The sequence below is a fragment of the Strix aluco genome, chromosome 5 (genome assembly GCF_031877795.1).
Source record: "Strix aluco isolate bStrAlu1 chromosome 5, bStrAlu1.hap1, whole genome shotgun sequence".
Taxonomy (NCBI): Eukaryota; Metazoa; Chordata; class Aves; order Strigiformes; family Strigidae; genus Strix; species Strix aluco.
In genome coordinates this window covers 15,462,701-15,483,183 of record NC_133935.1, presented here as the reverse complement: position 1 = coordinate 15,483,183, position 20,483 = coordinate 15,462,701, and the positions used below count along the sequence as shown (strand labels likewise).

Genomic DNA, 20,483 nt, shown 5'->3' with positions numbered 1-20,483 from the left:
CCAGAATCAAGCACCATACCACCAAAAATGCCCATGGTAACAGCAATGGGCATTTAAAAGGAAAAAACCATTACCAGACCCCCCTCATCTGTATCCCAAACTCTCTGCCTGGTTGGGACGAGCCTGTGTTATAACCGGTGTCCATATAGCAGTCTAATCCTCAATTCTGCTTCCTTGAACACCACCAAGCCCTGCCATAATACAACCCAAGGCAAACCATGAAGTAGTACCTGTGTATTGTGGTTTCGCTGAGTCTTGCCTCTGACTTTTTTACCCTCTTACTTTTGATCTGACAGCAAATTCCACTTAAGGCTGGCTGCCATTTCTTTTCCATCTCTGTGAGTTTTCTACAACTTTGAGCTCTAGTTTCCCTGCCCGTTTGTATAAGGTGCCCTTTGCCACTTCCCCAGCTTTTTGGGAAGGTACAGAGCAGTGGAGGGAGGGAGGGAGGATGCGTTACAACCGAGCAGTGGTTTGGCACCCCTGTGCCTTCTGCAGCAGTGAAGTTCTCTGCTCTTATAAAGATCTTGCTTGCATGGAAAGGATGTGGTAAATTGCTGTAAAAAAAAAAAAGGGAGCTAATAGAGAAATTCCAACCACATAAAAATAACTGTGTTTTAGCAAAATTTTTGAAACAGTGCTGGAGACAGAAAGCAGTGCAGTGCATGGGAGGGAACTCTGCCTCAGGGGTAATACATGCGTGCACACACCTTCTTAAGCTAAGAGTATTCACAGTTTCGCTCTGGAGAGGGAGAGCTATAAGCCAAGCTGAACTTCTAACTGACTCCAGTGGTTCCGGTAGTTTCTGTTTCTTCACCCTGTTGTGAGTTGAACCTGAACCAGATCCTATCTGCATCTCTCTTGGCTGTTCAAACCCACCTCTGGGAGACAACAGGAAAGATGAAATGCTCACCATTCATGCCATCCTCAGTCCCTGAGGAGAAGAGGGGACTAGCAGCCACCAGTGCCCCTTTTGAACTCTTTTCTAAGACCGGGATGAAGATTTATCAAGGTAGAGATGTAGGAGGGACAGCAGTGTGATACGTTCAAACATTTTGGTCTAAACTCTGCATCCAGCTTCTGCCCCATTGAGGCCCTACTTCAGTACGAGAAATCAACCTTAATAAAACATACAGAGGCCTGTGCCACAGGCACTGAGACGCAGCCAGGCTGCAGCTTGTTGGAAGGGACCATCTCCATTAGTGTGAAGAAAGATCCAACAACTGCATTTAGTCTGTGGATATCTTAATGTCTCTGACACTGCCAGCTCACCTCCTCCTGCCACTGTCCCAGCCCAGCATGTATTGCCAGTTGCAGCACTGACATAAAGCTATAACTGCCAGCATGGGGACTGGGGCCAAGGGGAATTCGTTGAAGCAGCCAGGCTCTCCAGCAGCCTGTCAGCTCCTAGGTCTGCAATGGAAATTAATCACTGAAGCTCAAGGAAGCACACCTTACACAAAAACCCCACCAGCTACACTGAGGAGACAGGACATGTCCAGCCTGTTGAAATGACTTAGTAATTAAAACTTAATAAAAAGTGGCATTTATCGATGAGTTGTATTAACCTTGTCTAAAACCATTTGGGCAAATTAAAACTCCTCTCGGTCTTTTCCTGCCATGTTAAAAGCAGCAAGGCATGAAACAGATCAATGACGCTAGCCACATTGGCTCTTTGTTTGGGCCAGAAGAAAGCTTTGCTGTTGGAAAGCTTCAGCTGGCATGGCTTCAGCCACTGAGACACTGCCTCCTGGCCTCTGCCAGGGCCCCTGCTGGCGAGCCCCAAAAGAGATTGCCAGGGTACTTACATGGGCACATAAAGAATGCTCCCAAAAACGCTGCCGGGGACCAGCTGTCCCACTCCGGGGGACACTTCCAGGTTATTTGCATGAGCAGATATAAATGTATGCCCCAGAGACTGCTGCCAAGGCCCCTGCTGGCACGCAGCAGGGGCTGCTGCCAGGGTACTCGCCCAGGCACAAAGCAGCACGGGCCTTGGGGTGAGGTTGTCACAGACCCCGTGTGTGCACATTGCACCGCTGCGAGGGTGCTTCACGGCACAGCCCCTCATGGGCTCATAAGCACCCAGGGCCCTGCATCCCAGCTGGATCGCTCTCCACTTCTGTGCCGGCTACAGACCTGTAAAGCAGAAAGACTGCCAGACCTTGAGCTCTTTCCTTCCCTCGCCCAGCTGCGTCCGTCTTTCTCCAGCCACACAACAGCTGAGCAGCTCAGCACCGCGCCACCTGCTCCCCACCTCCAATCCCCCCCTCCAAATCCCATGTGCAGTCACCCCAGGGACACTCAGTGCTTTGCCCCATTGGCTGCACCCTCCTCCTGGGGGGCTCAGGCCCCCACGGCAGCCATGGGGCCGATCAAGCAGCATGCAGTGGCCAGGAAACGAGTGGCCACCTTGGGAGGAAACTCTAAGTACAACCGGCTAAGGCAGGGTGGGCAAGTCAGCCCCACGCGTGCCTCCTCCCTGTGCAGCCAGGCAGGGCAGGCAGCAATGGGCAGGAGAAAGGCACAGGGACAAACAGGATGCCTCGGTCTTCCGTCCACTGTTGGAGATGTTCACAGTTAGTCACAATCTGCTTGCAACTGTGGCTTCTGTTAAGAACTTCCCCTAAGTGCGTGCTCACATTTGCTGTCGTGTTTGCTTAGACTGCAACTCTGGTGCTTCCCCCTGCAGTCCTGCCGTGGCTGGGGTGCTGCTCTTCTCCCCCGTTGCTCATCCGCTGTACTTCAGTAGCCACTGGTTTGCCACAGGCCATCTGTGAACACCACTAATTGTGGATGTGGTGGTTTAACTCTGGGTGTTCTCATACGATCAAGTAGGCACCAGGCTGGTCCCTTTTTGGGTGCTGATAAATCCTTGGTCTCCGTTGCAGCTCAGAGCAGCCAGTGACACAGGGGAATCATACTCTGGCTGCCAGCAGCCCTTCCATGACTGCAGTTGGTACACGCACACTGCTGGCGTGATGCGGGCACCCATCAGGGATGCTTAAAACAGGTAAAACACTTCTAGAGAGAAAACATTTAGGAACTTTCTCTTTGGAAATGCCAGTGCCACAGCACAGCCAGTGAAACCAACTTCTGGGAGAAATAAATCCGATTAAAAGGAAAGTTTGCTTGTTTGCTTCCCACCTGAGCAGTTGGTAGAGAAATAAAACTGATAAAAATGAAGTTCGCTTGTTTGATTCCCACCTGAGCAGATAGCTAAGCTGTGGAACTCACTGCCCCAAGACATTTGTTTAAGGCAAAGGATTTTTTACACCTTTTTACAAGCCCCTAGCACAAGGCCTTACTGGACTAAGAACCCTGCAGGCATCACCCTCAAGCCAGCCCTCAGGTCTGACTGGTCAGGATTACAGTGGGCATATGCAGTGCTCGGCAGTTTAAGTAGGAACAGAGGAACTGGTTTGTATTGGATCAGACTAACTCTTCCTCTCTTCTAGTGCTCTGTTTTTGCCAGGGGTCAGCATCATGGGCAGGGACACAAAAATGTCCAGTAGGTAGGAGCCCAAAAACATCCCTACTGATGAAACACTTCACAAACTCCACAGGCGAAGGTTGAATTCAGCTTTGGTAAGCATGGCTTACATCACCAGAAGCTTTTGTTACCTTAATTATAGCTTTTAATATTATCTGTAAAAATGTTTGAGACCTGCTAAACTCTTTTTTGAATCCTGCTAAGACCCCTGGGCTCTGTCACACATGGCAGAAGCAAGTGTGAAAAGACATTGCCTTTAATTGCCCTGATATGATTTCTAATGTTATTGAGTATCTCTGGATTTCACACAATGAAACAGGGAGATGAGCTCCCAGTGAATCTTTTTGAGCTACTCATTCTTTTATGGAGTTTTATCAAGATGCAGCCACAAAGGAAGGGAAAAAAAGACTTTGACTCAACCCTGACTGAGGAGGAAAATGCCTTTGTTTTTACTTTGGGGTTCTGCTTCCCCTTTGCATTCAGAATTAAAAGTACTCCGTCTAGTGACAAAAGTAAGTTCTTGATGCTTTTCCCTTTCCTGCACCCTGGTTTTGCCTGGTCTCCTTGCAAAAGCAAAACCAGCGTAGGAGATTAATATAAAGGGTTAGCAAGCAAAATCTGCCACGTTGATAAAAGCATATGAAGAGGAAACCCTACTAAAGCCTCAGGCCTCCTGTTTAGTTTGCAGGGTTGCAAAACATAAAAAATTCCCTGTTTAGTAAATTGGGCAAACGTGGTCTGGAGCAACTAAGAGACAGATGTGGAACCCCATGATGCCAGTGCTACAGACTCACTTTTCAAGGTAGAACAATACTTTAAAATAAAAAATTCATTACCTGGGTCTGTGAAAAGCAAATGAAGCTCAACCTTTCCTAACCTTGACATTTTCCAGACTGCTGGCCAAATCCGTGGGTAGGACACACACACACACATCCACCCCCACCCTTCAAAGGGCTAGCTGATCTGCCAGAGAATGCCTTTCAGATGTGACTTATCTTCTCTGAATGAGCTGTGACACCACCGAGTCCCAGTGTACGAGGCGCTGTGCATCTATACTTCTAATTACTAAAACCGGTGGTGGTAAAGGCTTTACAGCTCTGGCTGTGCACTGTTATGGTGTAGTCCCCAAAGACACAAACAAGAGAAAGAGCGGGTGAAAGCAAAGTGCAACAATTAGTAAGTTCATTTGCCAGAAGACCATTTGTATGTGCTGTGGCCAATTGCCACTCCACTTAGCCATTGCGACCTATTTTGGCAACCAGGGTCTGCTGACTGACATGAGGCTATCCTAACACCGCCCTCCTTGCTGTGTGTTTTGTCCCCATCCTCCCCCAAGTCTGTCTATAATGTGACAGTTCCTGCCAAACAATGTTAGTGCATTAGCCACTTTTCAAACGATCGCTTCCCCACTGGGTAGGGTCTCTTCAGAGAGAGAGGATGGAGACCGCAAGCCTCTCAGCTCCAAAGAGATTTTCCCCTCTCCAGTTAGTGGTATTCCCTGAGCCCTGCTGATGAAAGACACAGATGTGTCTGCAGAGGAGCAGCTCTCAGTGCCTGCCTCATTCCCCAGAGCCCTCTTCAGCCAGTTTGATGTCTAAGTGGAAGGGAAGAAAATAAGCTGACAGTGGGGTTACCACCCAGATGATTTTCTGAATTGATTAGCTGCTTTTTCATAGGTCTCACAGCCATACAAACAGCAACCTTGTTGGATCTCGCAAGCTAAGTAATGACCTCGGCTAGGAGAGCTCTAGAGAAAGACCAGCCATAATGATGTGCTGCTTCCCTAGGAAAGAAACAAAGGAAAAGCCAAGGGAAAACAACATGAAGGGAACTAAATATCAGCTAGAAAGAGGCAAGGAAAACGCAGCTTGTAAGAGGGAGAGGAAAAGTAAGCACCTTTCAGCAGCAGCTGTTTTTTTATTCCATTTTGTATGTAAAGGGTTGGGCAGGCAAGGGAAAGAGAGCTCAGACCACTACTTTTTGAGATCAAGCCTGTGAAGTGCAGGGCAGGCTCATCAGCAGCTAAGGGCCTTCTTTGGGTGTGTTATGATAGAGGTGATGTTGTAATAAAATCCAGATCCCTTCGAGCTGTCATGTGCTGGCCAGCCCACTGCTACACGTGGGATGGCCAGGAGCAGTGTTAGCAGCTCTGGCTGTGACCTCCCTGCCAAGCAAAGCCGAGCCGTGTGGGGCAAGCAGCATCCCTTAAACCAGGCTCCCACACCCCAAAACCCTCCCAGCCATGAGTTTTTTGGCTCAAGCGGGCACTGTCCATGCTGCGGACCTCCTGCCAGTGGGTGGCCGCTCCTGCCCGCAGCCCCAGCTCTTCTGCCCCACTGCTGCCAGACTGGGCATGGGAGGTCAGGGTGAGGCCACAGGGTGGCTGTGGGTGACCCCTGGTAGCCTTGGCCCCACTGAGCTCGGCCCCGGTCCCTGGTGTGTCGTGGGCCGGAGCTGCCCATCAGTCTGCATGTGGGAGCAGCGGGTGGCAGTGCTGGCTTTCGGTGCATGCTGTCTGTCTGTCGGTCAGGGGTCTTGTGCCCCAGTGGCAAAACCTCTGGGGTCTGCAAACAGGAGGAGCTGGACAGGGCTGCTGAGCCTGGCAGCCATATCAGGGCTTCCTTGGTTTCTCCTACCATTTCTGAGAGGGAAGGATCTCCTTCAGCATCCTTAGGCAGCCCCACTCGTGGGAAGCCGCGTCGTAGGCAGGGAGGGTGGGTGAAGCCCTCTCTGACCAGCCTGCAGAGCACTTTGGGGAACGTAAGTGTTCCACTCAAGGTGTGAGCTTCACATGCCTCTGGTCAGAGACTGGCTTCTGCAAGGGCTGCAACTGGCCAGGCTGTGTGTGCCACCAGGGCACGCTATGCTAGACCCTGCAGAGATGACGGGTGGTGTAAAGAGGGGGTGAGTTGTTGAAGTGAGGAGACTTAGGTTGGACTCCAAAGGACTGTGCTAATTTGTATCAGATACTGAAAATCTATCTTTGAAGGGGAACAAATGGTCCAGCCTTCCTAATATTTTGCTCCTGCCTCCTCCTGAAACCCCAGAATAATGCAAATTAGAAGAGGGAGGGTGAGAAGGGTGCTGTGGAGCCTCATCTCATTGCTCTTTCCCATCTGTGCTGTGGTAGTCCTGCCAGAGGTTTTTATCTGACCCAAAAAAAAGGCTGGAAATAAAACCCACACACACTATATTCCCTCTGCAAGTGCCCCACGCCTAGAACTGCAGTCTGCTGCTCTCTGTGCCTCTAATTAGCTAAGCAAGGCAAGCAGTCATTAGCCCCACCTGGGTCACTCTGCAACTGGGAAAGAGGAGCATTAACCCCCACATGGCTCCATAATAAATAGGTGAGAGGCAGTTTCATTCCCTGTGGCTGCCTGTCTGGGCAGCAGGGCCTCAGGCAGCCTGGCCCCTGAGCAGGGTGCCTTTGGGCTGGGGTGGCTGTGCCAGGAGTGGTGTCAGTAAGGATGTTGTGCAAGGAGGAGGCTGGTTGAGCTGATAGTGCTCCTCCACAGAGTCCAATCTCCCTGTGAGGTGCTATTAGCTGCAGATTTGGAGGGGAACTTTGAGAGGAGGAGAGATTTGTTACAACACTGCAAAGCACAGCGCTGCAATTTTAGCTGGTTTTGTGCCATCAGCGCTTTGCTGGTAGCGTCTCCCAGAGTATGTCTGCGTGGGAATGGAGAGAGGCTCAGGCATTCTGGGTACAACTGCAGTGACAGAGTTTGGCTTGGCACTTATCTGATGTTTCATAGCCATAACTTAAGAGAGCTAAGCAATGCCAGTTGCCAGCTTAATAAAGAAAAAAAATCTTAGATGTGTTTTTTGTTAAAGTTAGGGTACAAGAGATAAGTGAGCACCAAAACTATTCCCTGTGTTATCATACAAGTATTTGTCTCCTTCTGTGTCAAGGCTTCTCTCAGATCAGGTATTTTTTTCAGCTGTGGTAGTGCATCAGGCCCGTCTAGAGCTCAGGGTGCTGGGTACAACACGTACATGTGGGACAAATCAATCACTGCCTCAGGCTGTTTGTAGCATTTAAGTTAAGGCACTTAAACACTGGATTCACCAAAAATGGACAGGCAGAATAAGTCAGAGAATAGAAATAAGTCTGTGATTCCTTATTCAGTAAAGTTCATTATTATTTTTAGGAAATGTGCTAACCCATAGAAGGCATCTGTCTGGGAAAGGACAAGAGAGGAACAGGAGCAACTGCTCTACCTGCAGACAGAAGGTGGTGAAGAACACTGAGCAGCAGTAAGTGCTGAAAAGAAAATATGCCTCTGTCCTTCTCTCTGGTACAAAGAAACAGCATGGGGCACAGCAGCTGCAGCAGCCAGCAGCAGGAAAAGGATGGAGAGTGCTTAAAATACTTCATGACTTTGACCAAATCTTGGGGCTGAACAGAAGTTCTGCCTTCCTCTGTGTCCCCCACCCTGCAGAAAGGAGGAAATTTGGGACAGAGAAGGCCAGTGGTGGAGCCTGGCATGAAAGACACCCCTTCCAGGACTGGGAATTATACTGGGTATACCATAAATATGTTATCCTGCCTCTCATTCATCCTTTGCAATTAGGACAGAACAGTTAGGGAGCCCTGCTGAGATCCCCAGGGCAGGCTACACAAATGAGAGTATGGCAGTAAGCCACTAAGTCAGCAAGTGACCAGTGACTTCAAGTCATCCCCCAGCTACTGCTCACAGACTTTTTTTTCTGAGGACCATTTCTCACCGGGCATTGATCACCAACATGGAGATACCAGGAATAGATGTAACGGGCTGACAGCCATTGACCCAAGCTACCTAGCAGTCTTCTGGCTTTAGCCAGCAAGTAAAACATTCCTCTCCAAACCCTGCCCTCTCCCATGCTGCTTCAGATGAAGGGCCAAACAGTTGGCATGAGCTGCTAGATAACTCCTCACTCAGGAGCTTTGAGATTTCCATGCAATTTCCTAAGCAGAAACGTTAAAAAGGCATAGTCTATATAGGCAATGTGTTACATACACAGATATATGCTCATGCACACACAGGCCTCCTTACGTTAATAACACTGTAGGAATTTCTTGCCTGTCCTAACCACACAGGCTATCAACAAGGGCAATAAAGCCGAAGTATGCTATTAGCATTTGGAGCCTGTAATACACAGGTAAGCAGATCCTGTAGCAAACAGTGATACATTGGCAGTTCATTACAGCACTTGTTGCCTCCCTTTATAGTCTTCCAGCTAAGGCATCTAAGGGCATTTAACAAAGACCTTTTAATAAAATTGCATATAACTACAACTGTATATTAACATCTTTATTTCACACACAACGATCTTGAGGCATAGTGATCACTCGTACTAACAGCAGTTGGGATTACTAAACTGATAGCATTAAAAAAAGGGTTACTATTTATGCTAGTTCTTTCCCTCCTGCATTTTTTCTCAGCTGGATCAAAGGAATTAGTCTGGCTGGTTTCTCTTTTATTTCAAGTCATCTTTACTTTTCTTTCTGTTTGTAATCTTCTCTAGCACAGTCTTCAAAGTCAAGGTTGGGAAGACTGCAGGGGAATTTTGACTGTCAGTTTGGTTTATATTTAATATCACTGTCGTAATGGTATCCAAATGTTTTGCTAAATGAATTTTTGCTTGTTTTTGCTTTCAACTTGTCTCCTATGATGCTACTTCAGAACAATGGAACCCCTCTCTCATGGGAAAGAAAAGCGCTTGCTTTGGAAAGATGAGGGTAGGGTTGTGATAGGTATTTAAGACTCTATTTACATCAGAAAGAGACGGGAGGGAAAGAAAAGCAAAAGTAGTGAAGTTTTGCCTCTTCAAGCAAAGAGACTCCCCAGGAAATGGTGGCCTTATGTGGGGCCCCTTTCTAAGGCCTTAGAAAGCTGGGCACACAGAACCAGAAGGCATTCAGGTGGTTGCCTCAGCCTAGAGTTCATGGGCAACCTGATCCTTATGGCCACAGGGCTGATGGGAGAGCACAAGCTAAAGTTGAATGTTATATGCCAGTGGACCAGCCGATGGACCTGGGGAGGATATGAGCTAGGAAGAGGGCTCACTCCTGCGAGATGCAGTGGCTGCTTAGAATCTTAAATTAGAGAACACCCAAAAGATTGTATATTGTTATCCCAACCAAAAACCTTGAATAGGTCCCACAAAAAAACAGCTCTTCAGGTGTTTGCAACGAGCAATGCTTTATCCTCCATTGGGAGCATTCCCACTTCCAACAAAGGTAGTAAAGCACAGTGCTGCCTGCAGTACGTTACTTGGTGTGCCCTTTGGCCGGTGAAGGTTGGAGACCGCTGACATCAGGTGTGCCTACACAGTCAAATGAGAGTGACCCTGGCAAGGACAGGGACACCCACACTAGCTGCCAGCTCACCAGCCGGGTAGTAACAGGAGTGGGGATACTTGTCACTGATAAACCAAATACATACTCATGTGGGCTGGTCCAGTTCGTGATAAAGCCTACACTGCTGCCTCTTCACCACTGCTCTACACATGCTGGCTCAGAGACGCACTCCCCATCCCACTTCACTCTGAACACACGCAGGCATTTGGAGGGAGGTGCCTGAGCAGGGTAGGGCTCAATATGTACACCCAAAAACCACCTGCCCATCTCCTGCCTCTTCACAACCCCCAGATCAAAGAGCAGTGGACTTAAACATGAAGTATGGCTGGCAGCTAGGGAATGCTTCTGGACTGATGATACTCTGCAAAAAGAAGGGTGGCTTTTGTTTCTCTGCTCTTTGTAGAGTCTTGACCAGAAGAGCAGCGCGATGGGCATGATCTTGTGGTGTGTAAACTGTGCACCATATATCTCTCGGCCGTGGTGAGCAAGAGGGCACTTCTTTGCCACGTCTCCCTCGCACTGTCAAGTGTTTTCTCCCATCTGATTGCTTCACAGAGAACACACGTGCCCAAGCAGTGCATTTGGAGAAGAGCAGGCATTGAACGACAAGTGAGCCAGGATAAGGTGATCTGTCCCTTCTACATGTCTTGGGACATCAGAGCTGCGCACTTCCGCTTCCCTGAGTTGGGGCTTGCAGGACCTGTGTTGTCTCTGGAGACTTTCCCCTATCCATTCTGACTGCTGATCAAAAGTACAAAGCATGTTCCATTCAGAAGCATCTCCACAGTATGTACTAACAAGCCATTTCTCCTCCTCCCAGCAGTCCAGCTGTCTCTAGCATAGACCATGCACAGCAGGGCACATTTCACCAAGGAAGGGGAAGATTAATTTTTCCTCCAGCTGAAGCTCTCTGGAATTGCTTTAAGACCAGCAAAATGCAATTGCTCAGGCTGCAATGTGCCCAGAGCACATGTGCCTAAATACTGCCAGGGGGTTTTTAACCACCAGGACTGGCTAGGATCTATATCCAATATTATGTCTTAAAAGATAGGATCTCTGGAAACTCCGTCCCCCTTCTCTCCCCAAACGTACACCTGCCCACCAGCACTGTGATGCACTTGTTTCAGCTGTGACCCAGAGGGTGATTACTGACTCTGTATGCACTTCTCATGCTCTCCTGGGTCTCCCTCAGTGGCTTGCCATCCCGTATGGAGCCAGCCCACCTTACAAGAGCTTGCACGAAATGAGCTTTTCCCCATGGAGCCCACGGGAGGTAGCATGCTTCATGTCATGGATGGGGACAGCCCTAGCTGGGTGTTTGGGGTGACAGGAGGCAGTGGGAGGATTTGCTATTTGCCTGACATGCTGGCCCTCTGATTTAAGTTCCTTAACCCCCTCAGGCTTAGCTGTGACTCACTGCCGGTATTTGATCATATTTTCAGAGCAGGATTAATTACGCTTTATTGCTTGTTCACATAACGGACCAGTATCATCTTCAAAGGCCCATTCTTTGGAGGAGGAGGAAGGAGACATGCCCCGTAATTTAGTGACCATTGCTTCTAAATGAGAAGGTTAATAGCTTGACCACTTCATATTTTAACCCCCAAGCCTTTTTCCTTCTCTAATTGTAAAGCATAATATTTTTTACTTCCATGTAGCAGTTCCCTGTGGGGCTTTGGCTAGATGTATAAACCAAAGCCTTGCTGATGCCTTTTGGGGCTCGGGGGCAGATTATGCCCTCACCCAGAGCATAAATGGGGTCACCCTCACAGCTGCCAGCAAATTTACCCTATTTTGTCTGCATACATCTGGGAGTGGCCCCTGGGAACAGGCAAGGGAAAGACGGCCACTCAGATAACTGGCAGGATGGTTGGGTGCCGAGTACTTTTGCAAATCAGACTGTTTATCTAGGTGATTATATACATCATTAACTTCAAGCAGTTGATTTTTTTGATGCCATGGTCTAGCAGGGCAGACAGCATCTTGGGGGCTGAGATGGACAGACAGAGCTGCTGGCATATATCCCTCTCTTCCCAGCAGGAAAATGAGGCATAGACATGAGGGTGAACCGGAAAGGCTGGATGTGGAAAACCCAAAACTTGAAAGCTATTAAGAGAGGAAGAAAGAATAAATCAGCTGGCCCTTCTCCCTGCCAATGCAGGCTTTTCTCCATTATATATTTACTTGTATTTTCATCAAGTCACAGATTTAAAACAATACAGGTACTTCCACAGAAGCAACCTTTCCACCACTTTTGCAGCAGGATCCTCATCTTGAATTCAGGGGAAAGTGGAAGTGCATTGACAGAGCTGTTTGGGGAGCTGGGAACCAAAGGCTAGAGGTTCCTCTGGCCAAGACTGTGATCCATTTATCAGATCTCTGTTGAAGAGCCTATGGCATCCCTCCTGCCTAATCCTCACTGTAAGGAGTGCTAGAAGCTTGTACTGACACCCTATTAGCACAGGAAACCCTGGAGCTGAGCCTCAAGTGTTTGATGAAAGGTAGTAAATGAAAACCAGCTGGAGTCAGTGGATGACAGTGTCACTAATGGCTCAAGCGGGTCTTTTCTTTCCACTTCTACACTGCTGGTTTAAACTGGACTAGTGACCAAGAGAGGTGACCAGCTGCTGTCATTGTGTGGCCTGTCTTAAATACATTGCAGGGCCTAAGTCCACACCTCTGAAAGCCTCTGAACAGTAGAGTTGCCATGGAGGACACAAGGGCTCCATCAGCCAGACAGGGTTACTTCCCAGCAGACATTTATTTCATCAGTAAGGAGACCACTGCCATGCAAATCATGTCCGGGAAGCAATCCTTTGGGCAGCTTCAGAGCATTGATCTTCATGGTGACTGGAGCCAAAATCTTGCACAAGCACATGAAAAACCATACCAGTGACCCAGGCTTCCTGGATTTAGTATTATATGCATGTACAAAGCAGTATGCTGAGAGGAAGGGAGAACCAGGGGGTCTAAGGAGACAGTAGCATCCCACATCACTACCCATACTGCTCAGTGCACCCAGTGCACTGCAGCATCAGTAAAAGAAACAGCCATGCTGCCCTGCAGCCCCCTTGCCCCCATTCACAGCACAGCGCTCAGGCTGTGTTAGACCCTGGGGAGGACTGCTTCTGTCCTGGGTACCAGGCTGACGGGTGTGTGCTGCTGGTGCCTTGGAAGAATGAAGCTGGTGTCTGCAAAATGCAAAGTGTAAAACCATTTCCCAGTCCCTGTGGAAATGCAGTAGGAAGAGCAGTCTGCCATTTCTGGTCTGTCACCCCTTGGCTAGCCAGGCACCCGACTCCAGCTCTGTAGACACAGCTACTGGAGAAGTTGGGGCAAGCAGGGGTGAACGCAGCTCCTCAGCTCTGCTGCCAGCATCTCAGGTCTGTTCTAAGCATATTTGGCACTAATGGAAATAGCCCCTAAGGTCAAGACTGTGCTCCTGTGGAGAGCCAGGCTTTCCCTTAACTGGTCGACAGGAAAAGCTGAGTATCTTAAAACTCCCTAGTTACAAGACTGTTCTGGGAAAGGTCTGGAGATGACTAACTGGATTAGTCACCAGCTCTTTGCCTTTGAGGCTGGGCATTTAAAATCCCTTCACTCCATGTATCTGCCAGCCATCCCCCACTTCAAGCTGCCTACAATCACTTTTCTCTGAGCAACTTGACATCCAAACAGGTTTTGAAAGTCTTTCATGGACCTTGTTCTGATTGAGACCTGCCTGGATTATTTATGCCAGAGGAAGTGATCCTAGCTGTTTTCCTTGCACTGGAACCAAAGATGTGTCTAAACCAGTCTAAATTGTGTTTATGCTGGGTGAGCTTAATTATATATACTGAATTAAGTAAACCAATAAAAGTTCAGCTTAAAGTGGTTCAAGAACAGCTACATTTGGGACCTGGAAATAAATAAATTTTGTTATATGTCAGGGAAACTTTTCTCCAAGTAGGCCAGACTTCATACTGAAGCCATTACTAGGAATGTCAACTCCCTGCCTTCGGTATTTACAGAGAAACTAGATTAAGTCTCTCCATCTCACCTAGAATAATAATGTTTAGCATGTAAGTAGCATTTTACAATTTCAAAGCAATAAACACTGAGATACCATGGTAATGAGAGCTGACAAGGCACTAGCATTAACTAATTAAGCTTCGCAACTTCCCTGAGATATCTAAATATGACCATTCCCATTGTATAGGTGAGGAAAATATATATGAGTTGATTTACTCAAAGGCACGGAGCAATTCAGTGAAAGAACTGGAACCACAACTCAGTCCTAGTAATGTTTGGATGGCTGCTCAGCCCTCTGTGAGGCTCTGCCTTATTTCTAGACCTGCGTGTCAGTGTAACCTAGTATCCCATTCTTTGCATGATTTAGAAATAAACTACTTTTAATTTCTTTTGACTGCTATGGAAGGAATGGGATTTGAGTATCTCCCTAGCCGAATGCAGCAGCAACAAGCGGAGGTATCAGTGAGGTTGAAAATGGATGCTGGTGAAGTCACAACAAGTTAGCATTCGGGAGCTGCACTCACCGCAGAAGTAGCGTAGCAGGAAAAGCAACTAACAGGTGGGTGTCAAATAAAGCGTTGGAAAGGACTGCGTTAGCTTAAACCATCCTGGGTCTTGCCTTTCCAACCCCCGCCACAGCTGCAGTAATTGGTTTGCATACAACTAACCCGTTTTTTAATTTATATGGACTTAGTGGTTTACACCAACACTGAATCTGGCCCAGAAACCTCCGTGGGGAGCACAGCTTTGGCACCAGTTCTGAACAGGAACCCTCTTGCTCTGCATGGGTAGGTACCCAGCAAAACCTCTCATAGCTCTATGAGATCAGCGGCTTTAGACAAGAGATCAAGCTTTCCTCATATCGCATCTTTAGGTCCAGACTACAGAAGGCTGGTTACAACAAAGGAAATTTCAGCTGCACTGCTAGAGCTGCTTTGATACATCTAATCCCCATCTAAGAAGGTGTTGAACAGAGAACCGAATCATTATGGGTTGTAAGCAAAATGGTCTTTTAATCCCCCTCAAGGAACATAGTTTTTCTCTCCTGGAGTGACTGATGGGGAGCTCCTCTACACATGGAGTACAGCCCTGCTGTGAAGCATCCTCTGCATTTCATCTGGGGCTGTTCTCCGCCCGCGAGTGCCTTGCCTCCACAGCACACTGCACCTGAGTCGAACAAGCTCAGGCTGTGGTGGTGAATCCCAATGAGCCTCTCACTGGGTGTCCGGAGGCAGTCTATAGGAACCAGTACTGGAGCGCACAGTACGCATATCAGCACCATTGCTAACCGCTGGTCTGGAAACAATTAAAATATCTCTTTGTTTACACCGTAGCACTGCTGCCTGTGGAATAGCTGAGGACGACAGCAGAGACAACAGACCTGGAGAGACATGAAAGCATTTGGGTTTGCGTGTCTCTCCGCTCTGCTTCCCACTGAGGTTTCCAGGGCAGATTGCTAGCTCCCCATCTTATTTTGAGGCCATTCAAGCCAGCCTGTGTCTGACTCATCTCTCTGCCAGATGTACGGACCAGTGCTCGGCAGCAGCTGTGAGCGTGGCTGACCACAAACAAACGCATATGTGGCGGGCCCTTCTCAGTGCTACTCTTCGGGGAAGATTTGGAAAGATCCAGATTCCCTGGCTTTAAATCCATTGCCACAAATTATCATTCGCCTGTTGATTGCTCTCTAGGGGACAAAACATCAAGTTACAACCTGTGGTTTTCAGCCCCAATGGATTAAGAGCAGAAAATCTGTTGAGACCTAAGGCTTAGATCTGTTGGTTTGATATGTAGTTCAGTAAAGCACACAGGAGAGGAACTATGATGGAGGGTGCTTTGCCACATCAGTGCTAGACAAATTCCCAGTAGGTAGATGTTTTTTGACTAACAGAGTCAACGCAAGCTAAAAATGGCACGATGTTGCTAATTTTCTGCCTAGACCAATGGTGGTGTGTGTGACTGCTGGTATGCTTCATGGAAAGAGTGGCTACACTTCAGCAAGATGAAATTACTCCTACTTTCCAATGGTTTGCTCAGCTGAAAATAGTGTTGTGAAGTAGATATCTGGGAAATTACAAAGAGCATCTATCAGTTTTTCAGATGCTAGGTCAGGTTCACAGGAGTGACTGCTTTCACATTAACTTGTACATTGAGCGAATTGAATGTGTATGTCCAGAAGATGAAACAAATAGTGCATCACACTTTTGCAATTTCACCCTCTGTGGCATAACAGCTCAGGTCTGCATGTGAGAATTTGGAGGATATGTTCTGACCAAGCAATAGGTTCTTGAGCAGATGAGCCTCTACGTCGCCCATGATGCAGCTGCAGGAATCACGGAAAACCTCCTGGTTACTCAAAGCTAAAGAGACATGTTTGTGTCCCACCTAAATCTGCAGTCCTGTTTATGTTAGCTGAAGTTTAAATGTAGCTGTATCAATACCATATACCCGACTTTAGCAACAGACCATGTGCAAGCTGGTTCATTGCAGTGCAGTGCTAAGTGAGAATGCCCATTTTTTGTTGTGCTTCTCCTGTTTCTGACTCCTGTCCCTCACACTTCCGAGCACTGTCCAGGCAGACCCTGTTCCCTCTCATGCCTCCACTCACCAGCTGTTGTCTGCGCCTATCCGTCTCTTCCCCATTCACTCTCTGCCCTAACATCTGGCTCTCCTTTTTATTGACTCCCTCATCTTTTCTCTTGATAATTTAAATTTTCACATTGTTAAGCTGCCCAGACCTCACATTTTGTACCTTCCTCATCGCACCTTCTTATTCAGCCCTGCAGCACCTCACTCACTAGCTCAGCCTCCTGTTTGACCTTGCCTTCACTATGCATTTCTTCCTTTTTCTCTATTCAGCTTCTCCCTCCCTGACTTTACCACCTCTTTCAGCCGCTCCCCGCTCTTTCCCTTTCTTCCTCACAGCATTTACGCTCCTTCCACTCCCCAAGTGTTTGTTACTGCAGACTTCTCCATACTCCATCCTAATTAGGAAGCAGATGTATAGACTCCTCCACTTCCCACCTCTCACAGTATTTACCAGTTTCTCTCATCCCCTGCTTCCCTTGTGTCTCTCTCATCCTACACAGTCTCTTGACTACACCAGTGTCCTCTACTCCAAATCTGTTTTCCTCTCCTTCAGCACTTTCTGGTCAAAGAAACAGGACTTCTCCTGTTGTTCCACTCCTGTTGGCTTTCATGCATCTTATTTCAGCCACTTGTGTGCTGTCCCTACTTATAAAATTACAACTAGTGGCTCGAAATAAGTAATTATCAAAACCCATCATGGCTTTCTTCTCTTGACTCTCCTGGTTTAGGTACAGGAGGCAAAGTTTCTCACCTGTTTTCACACCTCTTCTGTGATCTCTCCAGCTGCCTTCATGACGTCAGCCCCACCACCACCCAGAAAAAACGGCACCCTCATTTTCACCATGTTGAGCCTCAGTTTCCTTGACTTGCTGAGTCAGAAAGGCAGATCAAGGGATTAAAGCCAGACCCCCGATGCTAAGTACTCCACTTCAGCCTTTGTTCTGTTCAGGAAGGCTGTTCAACTGTGCTATGTAAACCACAAATTCTCTTTGCTCAGGAAGCCTTGAAAAGGGAACAAGGAACTTCAAGATGGATCAAAATACAAAGAGTCCTAGAAGGTGGAGGTAGCTTGGGGTGAAAGTAGGAGGCTAAATAACAAGTCTTCTACTTCATAACTCAGAGAGCAAAAAGAAGCAAAGGCAGTGAGATTTGCTGGTGCTAGACTATTGAGGGAGGTCAACACAAAGGAGGGAGCAACAACATTCAGACATGCTGGAGAAGGGAGCTGAAGCAATTCACACAGCAAAATGAAAAAGTTCTGTTTTAAAGAAATATTGGGTTCAATCTATTCTTAAATTGTTTCCCCTGAATTAGGAAAACCTGAACCCAGCCCAAAGCCCAATGCTTCTGAGAATGTGCTGCCAGTGAGAACAGAGTCTGAGGTTTAGCTGGTCCTTTTGCAAGTGCTTTTGAGTCCTTACAAGGGAAGACTGCAGGTCCTCCTGTACCTAGTTTATAGAAAACTAGTCAGTGGGGCTTTAGCTTAAAGCCATGAAGTGGAAATGCAAGGAAGTGAAGAGTTTTTTAACAGAGATCCTTGTTAATGATAATATCACTTCAGCTGGAGAGAAACTGACCTGTACCATCAGTAACCCATTCTCTTTCAGAGGCGGGCTACAAGAGATCTAGCTGTCATTAACCTCATATTGCATTTGAGCTTTGCCAAACCAGGCACATATTGCAGATCTTTCTGGAGAAAGTGGAAAATGTTCCTCCGTTCTTTTTGTTTGCAGGTGGCATGATTTGTCATACAGAAACGGGGACATTTGGTGTCCCTGCATCTCCTATGATCTTTTTGTTTTTGGAACTTTGAATTTGGCATTTTTTCTCAAGGAAATGAGCTCAGACATCCAGCAATGACCTCGAGCAACAAAAACATGAGGCTTTGATTTGGTCCATCAGCCTCAGAGTTCTTTCTCAGTGTGGCTCTACGTGGTACAAGCACTCAACTTACAGTTTGTAAAGAAAAGAAAAGGCGCAGAAGATATGAGAGAAGTGTAAGTAAGTAAGTGAGCAGTCAGGATTGGATATTGAGCTGAAAAATCAGTACGTAGGCGAAGTCTTACCAATAGCCTAGAAAAAAAATTATCAAGAGGAAGAATATAGCATACTGGGAAAGGACACTGGTCAGAGCAGGCTTTGATTTTGTTAGTTATGAACAGGAAACTCACAACCAAAAGTGGCTTGGAAGGGGAGAAGCACATGGATTTATGAACACAGATATTTGTCAAAAAAAGGAAATGCTGTTTTGTATTCACCAAGTCTTTGTCTAGTGTTGAACAGCAGTGGGAGAGCAGAGATTTTTGTGCTTGAATAATTAATCTAAAGAAGTGATTTAAGAACAGCATAAGAATCTAGCAGCAACCTTAAGTAAGCATGGGCAACCCCCAGCATCCTTGCATAAAAAGAACAATATAAGAGAAAACACAGCCCAACAGGAATAATGGGGACGATAGAGGGAGCCAAATTAAATTTTAAAAAAGTTAGGCAAAATTGGGACTGTAGCTCTTCTGACAAAACAAGAGATTAGGAGTCTTCATTAAGGTTCACAAAATTCTTAGTAGGATAGAGAGTGGGGATACTACAAAGCTATTTGACCTAGTGTCAAGAACAAGCAAAGATGCAGCAGTAAGATAAGCCATGGCTGGACATTACAGGAATTCAGGGAGGAATGTCAGGATAGAGCAAGACAGAAATGCAACATAAACTCCCCTTACATGGCCAGAGGACAAAAAGTTTCCTGCATGGAAGAATCAGGCATTAAGTAATACTGTAGAATTCTATAACTGGACCAAAGGAAACTGTGTCTGAAGATTTGTCACTCCAAGATTTCTCACACAGAACTATTGGTATTTTATAGTGATCCTGTATGTTGACAAAGTACTGTAAATTAGTCTGCACTCTCCTCTTCAGCAGTTACTGTGTTGTAGCTGGAGCTTGTTTAATCCAGGACAGGTAGGTACAATACATGAGAGATCAGATACTGCTTTGCTCAAGACCAAGTCTTGAAGTCATTGTGCCTTGAAAGAGAGTCAGGGTTTCAGTATAACATATTGTTCTCCTGAAAACAATAAATTAACTAAGTCATAAGGTTTTTGGGGAAAACAGATGCAAAGACTTGTACTTAGATAGGTAACTAATAAACCGATTAAATGGTGTACATTTTGCCAAAAACCTTGGTGGTGAAGGCCTAGGAAATCTGTGCTGTGTGTATGAAGTTTACAGCAAAGGAGACCGAGGTCTGCATCTGAGGAATGGCATAAGAAATCTGATGCTACCTTTTACATCTTATCCTCTTTGCCACTCCATTTCTCAAGCGACCTTCATAGCCCCCCGAAGAGCAAGCAGTTGCCGTACCGGATCAGCCCAGTAGCCCTCCTAATCCAGTCTTCTCACTTCAACAGTTGCCACTCTCTGATACTTCAAAGAAAGGTGCAAGAAACCCCGTAGTGGACAACTACAGAATGACCTGCCCAAAAGGCAAGTTTCTTCCTAATCCCTCGCCATCAGTTAGTGGTTATGTTGTGCCTTGAAGCCTGACGGTTTATGTCCCTTCTAAAATTTATTTATATCCTGTCTAATATGACCATGAATGTTCTCAGTGTCCATATAAAAATGTCTAATCATTTTCTGAACCCTGCTAATCTCCTGGCCTCAATGAAACCTCATGGTAACAAACGCCATGTGTTAATTACACTTAGTACAAATATTTCCTTGCACCATTTTAAATTTGCTTCCTTCCAATTTCACTGGGTATCCCTTGATCCTGCAATATGAAAAAGGGCAATGAAATTAGAGCTTGTCATTCTTGCTGAGCTGCACTGCTGTCTCTTGATGTGTTTCTTCTCTAAACTATCTGTTCCCACCCTCAGCCAATGTTTTCCTGGGTCAGGCTGTTAGGCAGTGGCCTAGGGCACAGCACTGAGCTTATGCCTTCCCCTCATTCTCTGTTGCCAAGTTAATTTTGAAGAAAAACAGGGAGAGAAAACCCTGAAAGTCTCAAAAGTACATGCTTGAGGTTGCAGACTCTGAAATCAGACTGCTCTG

General features: G+C 46.9%; 1 long non-coding RNA gene across 1 annotated transcript in view; it reads left to right on the top strand.

Annotated features, from left to right (window-relative positions):
* Positions 1 to 20,071, top strand: part of LOC141924149 (uncharacterized) — a 53,495-nt gene extending 33,424 nt beyond the window's left edge. Inside the window, exons 3-4 of the long non-coding RNA XR_012623467.1 lie at positions 18,170 to 18,433; positions 19,841 to 20,071. This is a non-coding gene — a long non-coding RNA (uncharacterized LOC141924149). The remainder of the gene's footprint in view (positions 1 to 18,169; positions 18,434 to 19,840) is intronic.
* Positions 20,072 to 20,483: the final 412 nt, after the last annotated feature.